We start from the raw sequence: 11,798 nt of genomic DNA, 5'->3' as shown, positions 1-11,798 counted from the left end.
AATAGAAAGGCAGCTAAGCAACCAAAAAGCATACATAAAATTAGAGGAAGATCCAAGTAAGAAGATAAAAATTTTAATTACAATTTGTGTTCAAAAAGCATATATCTTAGGTTATATTGACAAACAAACCAAAGATTTCTTGCTTGAAGATGAGTACAGAATATCAATCTTTTACATTATACCAAAATTACATAATAATAGGATTCCTCCTCCAGGACGTCCAATAATATCAAGCTGTGGATCCTTATTGGAGCCATTATCAAATTATGTAGTCCATTTTTTGCATGCCTTTGTAGAAGAACAAGAAAGTTATATAAAAGACACTAAGGCATATAGTAATATTACTGGAAATATAACAAGTGAAGGAAAGGTGTTGTGTACAGTAGATGTGAAGGTCTTGTTTACTTCTGAACCACATGAGGGTGAAAGATCCATAGCTGAATATTACTTAGATTTAAGAACAAACAATAATCCTCCTACTCGTTTTTATTGGACCTATTAGACATTATCTTAGAACAGAATTAATTTAGATTTGATCAAGAAATATATCTGCAACAGCATGGAGTATCAATGGGCAGTAGAGTAGCACCTTTCTATGGCAAGTTTATATGTGTCCAGGCTAGAATCTAGGAGTATATTAGAACCATCTGTTAATCCATGTGATTATCAGGTTTGATATTATGGGAGATATATAGATGATGTTTTCATTCTTTTTGAAGACTATGAGGAGGTTTTCCAGCAATGTATGATATGGGTTAATACAGTGGTATATACATATCAACTTTACAAGTCATATGGATAAAAGCAATATAATGTTTTTAGATGTAACAGTTACACAAACACAAGGTAGATTTATTGTGTCCAATTATTTAAAACCTCATAGCCAAGAATTCATATTTACCTTATAGATTAACTGATATAAATTAACACAGTATGCATGGTGGATCTGTGACAATACTCCTCTCCAGACCTTCTTTATTGCATAAATAATTATAGATGAAAAACATCTTAGATATTTTCATCCCAGTTTTCCAAAGAACAATTTACCACATGGCCAATTTATGAGACTATGTAGAAATTGTTCCATAGATAGCCCATATGCACTAGCAGCTAAAAAGTTAGTAGAACATTTTGCACAAAGGGGTTAGCCCTCTAAGTTAATACAAACAGCAGTAGATAAAGTATGAAACAGAACTAGAAAGGAATTGTTTGAAGTTAAAAAAGAAGAAACTTGTTTCCATAAAAGAAAGATATATAGGAGTATGGAGTGTACTGACCTGTCTAATCAAATCAAGAGAGTTATACATAAACATTGGCATTCAGTAGAACATAAGATAGATGTAGTCTGAGGCCAGTAAGCAGAAGAGGTCCTTCTCTAAAGAACAATCTAGTTAGTGCTGATATAGCACAGACTTTATGCCAGAAGGAGTTCAGCATTATGGGGACTTTTAAATGTGGCCACTGTACATCATGCATACATATACATGGAGGTTATCAATACACTCCTTTGCATACAGATAAAACCTTTCAATTTAATGTGTTTGGTACCTGTTGGCAGCAAACGTTATATATTTGTTAACATGCTCATGTAGCATGTAGTTAATGTAGTTAATCTAGCTCATGTAGCATGCTCATGTAGCATGACCGAAAGTCGGACACGACTGAACGGATAGAGAGAGCTCATGTAATATGATGTATATAGTCAAACTAATCACTCATTGAAAATAAGAATACAAGAACATAGGAGTACTTTTTAAGTTGGGAAGGGTATCTGGCAGGATCGCCTGCCAGCCTTACTGGGGCCTCCATGGCAGCTGCTCCAGGGGCTGATGGAGCTCCAGAGATGGGCCACAACGTGGGAAATGATGAGGTGGCAGAGCTTCCCAACCCAAGTAGGGCTGCAGAGGAGATGGGTGGCACGAACAGCTGGGAGGCTCCTGAGAAGGCAAGGTACAGCTTGGAGATAGAGGGTGGGGCACATCACAATGACATCAGCAATATGTGTCAGGGAGATGGGAAGGAGCTAAATGAGGGAAGGGAAATGGGACACCACAACTGATGGATATGGACAGTTAAGAGGATTAATAAAGAAGGGTGGAGGCCCAATTAAGTGTGGCTGGGATTGTGCTGTGACTCCCATACACCAAGGAGAAAGGCTAGGGTCATGAGCAACCCCCTCCCCTCAGTTGTTTTCTGAGGCTGAAGCCCAAGGACCTTTCTTGCTGCTGGGTGTGAGGTGGACCCATCCAGACAAAAAGTTAAACTATATTAATTAATCCATTTCAAAACTACTAACATTACAGAGATTTTAGAGTAATGGTTAATGATAAAATAGCATCATGCAAATTTCATAAAGTAGATAAATGGAAGGTATTTAAAATTGTAAGGTATTAAAAATTAGAAAGAGACTTAAAAAATTAATAGCATGACTCCTAATAGTTTGAATGATAAAATCAACTGTTCAGTAGTTTTGTAAACAATCATGGCATTTTTAGTAGGCTTTTGAGATAATCTCAATTTTAATTTGACAGAGTAAAAGTAGAGAAGACTATATGGTTGCTTAGTCAAGCTTTGTTAGCAAAGCAGTGTAACTTACCCACAACTGTTAGCAGGGAAATCAAGATAAACATGCTTGTTAACTGTATAAGAGTCAGGTTCTCAAAGCCAGATGAGTGTATTTGTTAGAAGAGTTACAAGAGAAAACATAGTAGAAGCAACAATCCTTCAAGACTATAAGGTAATGGATTGTGATTTTGCTCTTATTGAGATAGATTCACCAGTTAAGATTCCACTCTAAAACTATTAATATATTTTTGACTCATGTTATAGGTTTCTACAACATGCAAGGAGAATAAGAAATAGTGAACATTTAAGCTTGAAAAATTTGTATCATAAGGAGAATGATTTTATATTATTTTACCTTGGAAGCCAAAGAAGATTACTGACAACAGGTTACATTGAACTTAATATTTATTATACTGTTAAGCATTATGTAGATGATCATGATTGTGTTTAACAAAAATATTTTTTTAAATATAGATTTGAGCTAGTCACAAGGAGAGAAGAAAAGTTCCTACATAATTAAGGGAAGGAAATTAGACTGGAATTGAAGAAGATTATGAAACAGAATATTAGCGCTTTCTGTCTTTCAGTCATCATTATATGCAGCTGTTCTGGCTTGATTTCAGCCATTAGGATATTCAGTTGTTCTGGGCTTGACTACTACTCATTACAAAGACATGTATTTAGATTGACTATTATCTTTGGATATACCCTTTTATTATGATGATCTTTTCTGAGATATTTGAATGTGCAAAAACTGTTTATGATTAACACTTTGTCTATTGTGTATATATCCAAGTCCCTTCTTGAAAGATTGTGTGAAGTATAAACAATGAAGTATAATATGCAGTGTGGAGTATATACTTACATATTCACACAGCAATACTGGGATTCTATATTCTTCTTGGTTGTTTCTAGGACTTACCCATGGGAAACAATGGTGGGATTCAATTTCCCCATTCTTGAATTGATTTGAATTGCTCCACTGAAACAACCAACCATGGCCACTGTTTTGATGAATTGATTCAAGTATTTTGCTATTTGATCCTAGCTCAAATCTGATTCATGCACAACTCTAGTGTGTTGGGTGTGTGGTTTTTTATCAGTCTCTCTTTCTCTCAGAAGTGCTCTTTGCCACCCAAAATGGTGTCCCTGAGAGCTGCTCAAAATTACCTCAAGGAACATAATTTTGGTGGCACAGAGCACTGCCAGGAAAAAGGGATATTTGCAGGTGCCAAGGTTGTTAAAGTCAGAATACTCCCATTCCCCTCATGCTTTCTTTAAGGCTGTTCTCATTATTACCCTAAACAGGACTGGAGGAGTACCCAATCAGAGCAGGAGATCCATGCATGGTCCTGATTCGTTGTTGTGTGTTTGCAAAGATCAAGAGAAAGAAGGGAGAGTAACTGTGCAGGAGATGGGAACTGGGTAGGATGGCTTTTCATCCACTCTCAATAACATGCTGGGGGCAGAACGTGGGTAGACCGTGTCCATGTTTCCACAATCTAATTGTCTCTCCCCTCACCTTCATCTTTAGAAACACATGACTGCCAATCCACTTCACTTATCTGGGGATGGTTCTAACATTTTGAAAAAAAATGAAATCTGAAGAGAGTTTCAGGGTTCCTCACAAAGAGAAAAATCAGGGAATTTTCTTAACTGTTTTTTACCATTTCTCCACATCCTTATTTATTAGTCTGCCCTTGACTATTGATTGATTGATCATTAAATTTATATATCGCCTTTCATTAAAACAATCTCAAGCTGGTTCACATAGAAAAATTAAAACAGGACTATAAAAATTACAACAATTAAAATACTAAGCCAAAAACATAAAAACAGATTAGACTAAAGATTTAAAATACAAAGACACCATAATCATACAAAATACAAACCAGCAGCAGAAGAGACCATTATGCCTGAGTAAAAAGCCACGGTTTAACACTCTTTCTAAAAATTGTGAGGGAGACTGAGGAGCGAATAGCCACCAGGAGAGCATTCCAGAGTCAGGGGCAGCAACAGAGAAGGCCCTGTCCTGTGTGCACAACAGCTAAGCCTCCCTTATTGTCGGCACCCAGAGTAGAGCCCCCTCAGATGACCTCATCAAGTGGGCAACCCTTGGGAGTAGGTGGTCCCTCAGGTATCCTGGGCACAAACCGTTAAGGGCTTTAAAGGTCAAAACCAGCACCTAGAATTGGACCCAGAAACAAACTGGCAGCCAGTGCAGCTCTCTCAAAATGGGTATGATGTGATCCCAGAGGGCAGCTCTAGATAAAATCCTAGCTACCACATTTGGCACAAGCTGCAGTTTCTGGATATTCTTCAAGGGCAGCCCCACATAGAGCGTGTCACAGTAATCCAGCTGTGATGTGACTAAGGCATGGGTAACTGTGGCCAGATCTGCCTTCTCAAGAAAGGGACATAGCTGGCTCACTAGCCAGAGCCATGTAAAGGCACCCCTGGCCACCACTTCCAAAAGCAAAGCTGGGTCCAGCAATACTCCCAAACTGCATACTTGCTCCTTCAAGGGGAGTGCACCCCATCCAGAACTGGTAGAAACTTCTCATCCCGATTGGCTCTCCTACTGACCAACATTACCTCCGACTTGTCCAGGTTCAATTTCAGTTTATTAGCCCATATCCAACCCATTACAGCCTCCAGTCCCTGATTCAGGACATCTAGTGCCTCCCTAGTATCAGTTGACAAGATGAGGCAGAGCTGAGTGTCATCTGCATATTGCTGATAACTCAATCCAGGTCCCCGGATCACTTCTCCCAACGGTTTCATGTAGATGTTAAACAGCATGGAGTCACTTGAAAGATTCACAGCCAATGGAAGATTTTGGTCGACCTAACTCTCTATACTTATATTTGTACCAGATGACTGTAAATAAAACCAGCCTTTGCTTGCTGTGATTGCCTCCCTTTTCTCTTTTTTGCTTCTGACGCTATATAAAGGGAGGCCCACAGTAGTGGTAATCGCCATTACACTCTAGATGCTGCTTTCAGCAAACCACTGAAGTGTATGCAGAACACACTGAAAAATATTCAACTTGCCAAAGAGGAATAGGCAGGTGGCAATTGGGAGTCCTTCTTCATGAAAGTCTAATTTGTTAATGCTAGGTCTATAGGGAACAAAACTTAGATTCTGTACAATTCCATCACAGAGCACCATCTGGTCTGTATCACTGAAAATATTGTTCAACTTCATTTGCTGTACTTATAAGTCAGCATTCCAAGCCAGTTAGCTAGCTTAATGGCCATATGACAGAAGGCAAGATCCAGCAAAGACAATCTTCAGCTCACAGGCATCTGCACAAAGATCTTTCTTGTGCAATGTGCCCCACAATGAGTGCTTCACCAATGATCCTCTTATCTAGCATGCAAGGCCACATGCACCAACCCCTCTGCTAAACAGGTGCTGAAATATATGTCCAGCCATGTCAATGCCAGTGGTCTATTTGGAGTGACAGAAAAATACTGTCCATTCCTCCCTGCTCCCATTAACAGAATATTGGCATGAATGTATCTGTGAATTGGGACAAATCATTCAGCTGTGAAATCCTAGTTAGTTTTCTTGTGATTTGGGTAATTAATCGTTAACTCGATTCCCTATTTCAGCTTTACTTTTGCCCTCAAATTCAGTTGGAACCTAATTCCAAATTGCATTTTTATCTTAAAATATGCAGCTCTACCTGCAAAAGAGGCACCTTCTAGCACAGTGATTCCCTTTATTTAGCAGGGGGAGAGTAACTGGCCGTATTCACCCCAAGCACAGTACCTCCAGTGACTGTTGCTGGTGTCTCTCATGTTTTTTTTAGATTGTGAACCCTTTGGAGATAGGGATCCATCTTATTTATTTATTATTTCTCAGTGTAAACTGCCCTGAGCCATTTTTTTGAAGGGTATAGAAATCGAATGAATGGATGGATTTTGTTCTTTTAATGGCTATGCTAAACACTCCCTCTGTTGTAAGGTGGCTTTTTCTACCCATGTCACCTCCTTTCATGGGGAAAGAAACCTGTTCTTATTGAACTCGGCTTGTAAAGGCTGTATCAAATATCTTTTCAAATCTGCTGTCCCATTTTGAGTGACTTAGTGTTCCATACTTGTCTGTTGGAAGTTCCTCATCAGTGAAAGTTCTGAAGATCATTTAAAAGGACCACAGCAGAGCCATATTTTTTAACAATCAATGAAAAAAGAACCAGAAAAGGGTTCATGAAATTTTATATATGGAAATTGTGTGCTAAATAAATAATTTAACTATGATTATTAAGCCTTCAGCTCATGTTTTCTTGTTTCAATATTTGGGGTGGAAGTAGTGTTTGGGATGAAAGTAGGGCATTTTCTAAAAAAACCCCAAAACCCTAAGTGTTAACAATGCTTACCATTTTTCTACCCTGCTTTCTGCCATTGTTTTTCTCTCCCTTGCTGCTTTGGTGACATATTTTTCTTCTCATCACTGCATCTACTTTCTGATTAGATATCATCATGAAAATTAGTGAATCCAAAGCCAATTCACCCACTGTCACAAAAAGCCAATTCAGAGGGAAGGCAACGTTCCTGAATAGACAAATAGTCGCCAACATTATGCACAGTGTTACAGCACTGTAAAGCTGCACCTATGCTATGGAGTTGTCACACAGTTCCAACACTGTTAAGAATGGGTAGTTGCACTAGCAGTACTCCTGCAGTTCTCCTCATTCATGACAATGCAGAAGCACTGCTAGTGCAATCACCCAATTCTTAACAGCACTGAAGCTGTAGCAGGCCCAGGACACAGTGTTTTGGAGCCATGGCACTGTGGATCATACGGGCCACTTTCACCCCCTTTCAAAAAACCATTAAAAATTTACCAAGCAATACTTTTTAACATTGCTTAATGAATACAGCAATAGCCTGCACTGAAGAAAGCTATAAAATATGCACTGCTATAAAATATACCGTATGCCCATCTCCATGATAATAGAGAGGAAAAGAACAGTTCTGGACCCCTGTGGGAATTGTGCTGATTTGTACATGGGCTAGCTTTATTTAGAAAGATCATGATGACAGTAAATGCTTACTTTATTTTGTACTTGATTACATGTAACCAGGAGAAACATAATTCACAAGTATCCAGACAAATGGAAGCTGTACACCTGCAGCATTAGGAGCATGCATTGTTAGAAATCTAGAAACTCAGAACAGATTGCAACCTGATACAAGTCCTAGTCATGTGATCACATCCATGGTATGAATGTGTAGAGTGAGATCACACTGCCTCTGTGATTACCCCTGGCTCTGATCTTTACTGCAAGCTTGGAACTGGGCCCACAAATATAAACCCTAAACAGATATTATCTTACATATGCGTACAAATGTCTGTACAAGTAGATATCTTTTTGTGTGAATGACGGTACATGTGTTCATTTAAAAGTGAACCATGTGCAGGCCCCCTCAAATGCTGTGTCCATTGAATATAATATATGTGAAAAAAATAATGTGTGCATTGAGCTGTGCCATACAGAGTTCTATGTGCATATAAAGTATACTGTATGTATCTTGGATACATAGGAAGCTATCTATAGCTCATACTATAGAGTACCTTCAAAAGATCAGGGTTCCTGCATTTTCTTGGCTCTGACTATGCACTGTGGGTAGGCTCCTGTCTGACTTCCCCAAAAATATATGGAGGTTAGGAACGTAGGTATCTGCCTTCTACTGAGTCAGACCATTGGACCATCTTGCTCAGTATTGTCTACACAGACTGGCAGCGGCTTCTCCAAGGTTACAGGCATTTCTCAGCCCTGTCTTGGAGATGCCAGGGAGGGAACTTCAAACCTTCTGCATGAAAGCACACAGGTGCTCTTCCCATAGTGGCCTCATCCCCTAAGAGGAATATCTTTCAGTGCTCACATGTAGTCTCCCATTTGAATGCAAACTAGGGCAGACCCTGCTTAGCAAAAGGAAGAACCCATGCTTGCTACCACAAGACCAGCTCTCCTCCCCCACTAGGTTAGGCTAGTGGTTCTGATTGCTTCTAGCTTACAAAGATCTCCTGAGCCAGGGCCTTCCCCTACTTCAAGTGGCTTCTAGGTGAGACAATTTGATCAAGAGCAGCCTCGATTCTCATCAAATCAAAATTCTTAACATTAGGTTTTTTTTTAAAAAAGGCAAACTTTCCTTACTAATTTAAATGCCTTTCTGTGTGTGCATCCAGTATTTCCTGAATTAACCGCCACCTTTCCACCCAGCAGTAAATATGAGGCTGTGTGAAGGGGAAAGGAAGGCTCCAGTATTGTGTCTGAGGATTAGAGTTTGCTGTTAATAGCTTTGAGCTTAAAGCAGCTTGAGAATGGAAGGGAAGATCTGATTCAGAAAAGAAATATGATAATTGGGGGCTGGAGGGAATTGGGGAGAGCCTTGGCAAAATTGGAAATTACCTTTTGGTGCTCTTTTGCTGTAATCCCTGCAACTCCAATTATAGCAGAAAGATAAACTGTTTGACGGTGTCTTACAACATCCTGCCTTGTACATGACTTAATCCATCCAATAAGTCTTAATGAAATCATTATTCTTATGATGTCTAATTATAGTTTCTTGGGCCTCTAAGCACAGTGGAGTATAAAGAACGGTATTGCTCACTCCTAAATGGGGAATAAAAGAACAGTGGTACTACAGTGCTTCTGAGGCTCTGTGTTATTCCATTTAATTCAGCAGGAAGATTTGGTGTACATCACTTATCAGGGGCTGGAGAGAGGAGCTGGGCTGGGTTATCAGGCAGAGCTGATGGCTACATTTGTCTGGAGATGATCTGCAGCTATTCTGAATTACATTCTGATCATACAGATGACAGACCAGGCACAGCTTTTTTTCATGGCCTTCCTCATCAATTATCAGTCCTCCAAGACAGAGATGATTAGACACTTTACACAGACCAGGAGAGACAACCAATAAAACTTCATGGGGGGGGGGGATCAGATATGAAGAGTTTCATCTTCCATTATGTTTTTCCAGTACCTGCCTTTGCAAGTACTGGTAGCTAACTACCTGCCTTTCTCTCCCAGGTAACTGAAACATATTTGGCCACGTCCTACCAGCTTTCCCTCCAGGCAGCAGAACTGAGGTAATTCAAGATATTTTGCTGTGAAGGACTATGTGACACCTTCCCCATTTACAGGTGGCTGTTCAATGTTCCTGGGTCACGCTGCTGAGGTAGCAGCATCAATAAGCCGGGCAGTGGTGGCAGGGGCATTCCTAGCCGCAGTTGCAGGGAGGAAAGTAGAGGTGCACTGCACTTGCCTCCAGCTGTTCCTGCCTGCACCTGCACCTAAGATGACTGCCTCCCCGTGCCGCATGGAAGGGCCGCCCCTACAGCAAAAGGCACCGGATAAGGAAAAGAAAGGCGGGGGGGGGGGAATTATCTGTGTAGTTGTGTGTATATGTGGGGGAGGGAGGGAGAGAGAGAGAATAAATGGGTGAGGAGCAATAAGACCCAATGGGGTGGTGTGATGAAACAGGGGTTACTCTAGGCTTTCCTGGGATCTACCCTCAGTAAAAAGATTGCTCTGATCCCAGTCTAGGAGCACATTGCTCCTTCGGGGTAGGTTACCACCAGTTGAAGACTAATCTAAAGCCACCGACCTGGCTTAGACACAACACCAACAACCTAGAATTGTCTGGCTTGGGACTTACAGGCACTGTACAGCCGGAGTCCACACAATTCAGCTCTAAACAACAACATATTATTCTGAAAAAAACTCAAGGGTAGCGAATGACCTTATGAGGCACATGAGGAAGAATTTTGCAAGTAACCATCCAGAACCTGATAAATCAAACTGAAGCCACTTTTAAGTATATGAACTTTATTAAGAAACAGGGGTTGCACACAGAATAAGGAATTGGGGTGGGGAAGAGGGTGAAACTGGGAGTAAAGAAAGGAATTAAAAAGAAAATATAAAAGCATTTACTGACTAGCACTGAGTTTCACCGTAGTCTATCAGTAGGCAGGTCTTTGGCTGAGAGAGTGTTAATCTCTACAGCTTCTCCCCTGGAACACCCATTTACAGATGGAAAGGGGTGAACACTGGCCAGGACTTTGTCCTCTAGCCTTAAAGTCATGAGGAAGGGGGTGAGCTGGGCTCAGGCAACGGTGTGGTTCAAAGAGTATTCCAATTCCTTCTCCTCTGGGTGGTGAGATGCAAAGTGTCCCTATCTCCTGTGTCAGATAAGATTAGGGAACTGGTGAAGGGAGGGTCTATCTAAGCAAAGAAGCATCTTTCAAAGTGGTGATTCTCTTATATTTAGCAGAGGGAGAGGAACTGGCCCTATCCAACCCCAGCACAGCATCCCTCCAGTGGCTGTTGCTGGTATCTGCCTTATATTTCTTTTTAGATTGTAAGCCCTTTGCGGACAGGGGACCATCTTCTTGATGTATTATTTATTTTTATATGTAAACCACTTTGAGAACTTTGGTTGACGAGTGGTATATAAAGTAGTAGTAGTCTATGTGGCGTGATGCTCTCGCTTCAAGACAATGGAGGTCTGTGTTTGTCACGGGTGGTTTTGTAAAGAACTGGAGTAAGGTGGTTATAGGAAAGGAGCTCATGAATGCTGTCATCCCTGAGGCCTGACCAGACTGCTTGATAATAAATTATTCCTCTGGGCCATTCACATGACCGGGTGGGTGGAGCAATGGGTGGGAAGGCTGGTGCAGCTCACCTTCTCCCCCAGATGAGTGCCTGACTGTTGCTGGGAGCACGGACTGCCCTCCCAGATGCTCCATACTACATGGCACAGCACAGAACTCCGGAGCCTGGGATGACGTGTCCCGGATATCCCACAACACACCATGCAACATGCACAGGGCCTTGAGGGATTTCCCCAGGAGACAGGTACTGTAGGCCCCCATCTCTATGTCCACTGGGGCTGAACATAGCCCCAGCAAACACACAACCCCAGAGCCCAGGTTTAAGGTTCATGCAAGTCCTTAAGAGCCAGGTTTCAAAGCTGGGCTAGCTGGTACTGCCCTGTTGGGATCTGGTCCGATCCCAGTGGTTCTCTCATGGGATTCCCTAGCCTGGGTTAGGGTGTGCGTAAGAACAGCCTTCTCTTCTAAGTATAGCAAAAATCATCCATGTGTCCTACAGTTGCAGCCTTTATGGCCAGTAATATGGCAGAAGGCCCCTAAAAAGCCATGTGTGTGTATATATATGTGCTACTCTTGAGCTTTGGGGCTGGCTTTCTCCAAAAGTC

The 11,798-nt window shown here is 41.1% G+C and overlaps 1 long non-coding RNA gene across 1 annotated transcript; it reads left to right on the top strand.

The window, feature by feature from the left end:
* Window positions 1-2,171: 2,171 nt before the first annotated feature.
* LOC128352867 (uncharacterized) lies at window positions 2,172-3,405 on the top strand. The gene is made up of 3 exons (XR_008320664.1): window positions 2,172-2,737; window positions 2,830-2,951; window positions 3,040-3,405. It is a non-coding gene; the product is annotated as an uncharacterized LOC128352867 (long non-coding RNA).
* Window positions 3,406-11,798: the final 8,393 nt, after the last annotated feature.

Source organism: Hemicordylus capensis, chromosome 4 (assembly GCF_027244095.1).
Source record: "Hemicordylus capensis ecotype Gifberg chromosome 4, rHemCap1.1.pri, whole genome shotgun sequence".
In the NCBI taxonomy this organism is placed as follows: Eukaryota; Metazoa; Chordata; class Lepidosauria; order Squamata; family Cordylidae; genus Hemicordylus; species Hemicordylus capensis.
Note: the sequence above shows the minus strand (reverse complement) of the source record. Positions and strands in the feature narration are given on the sequence as shown.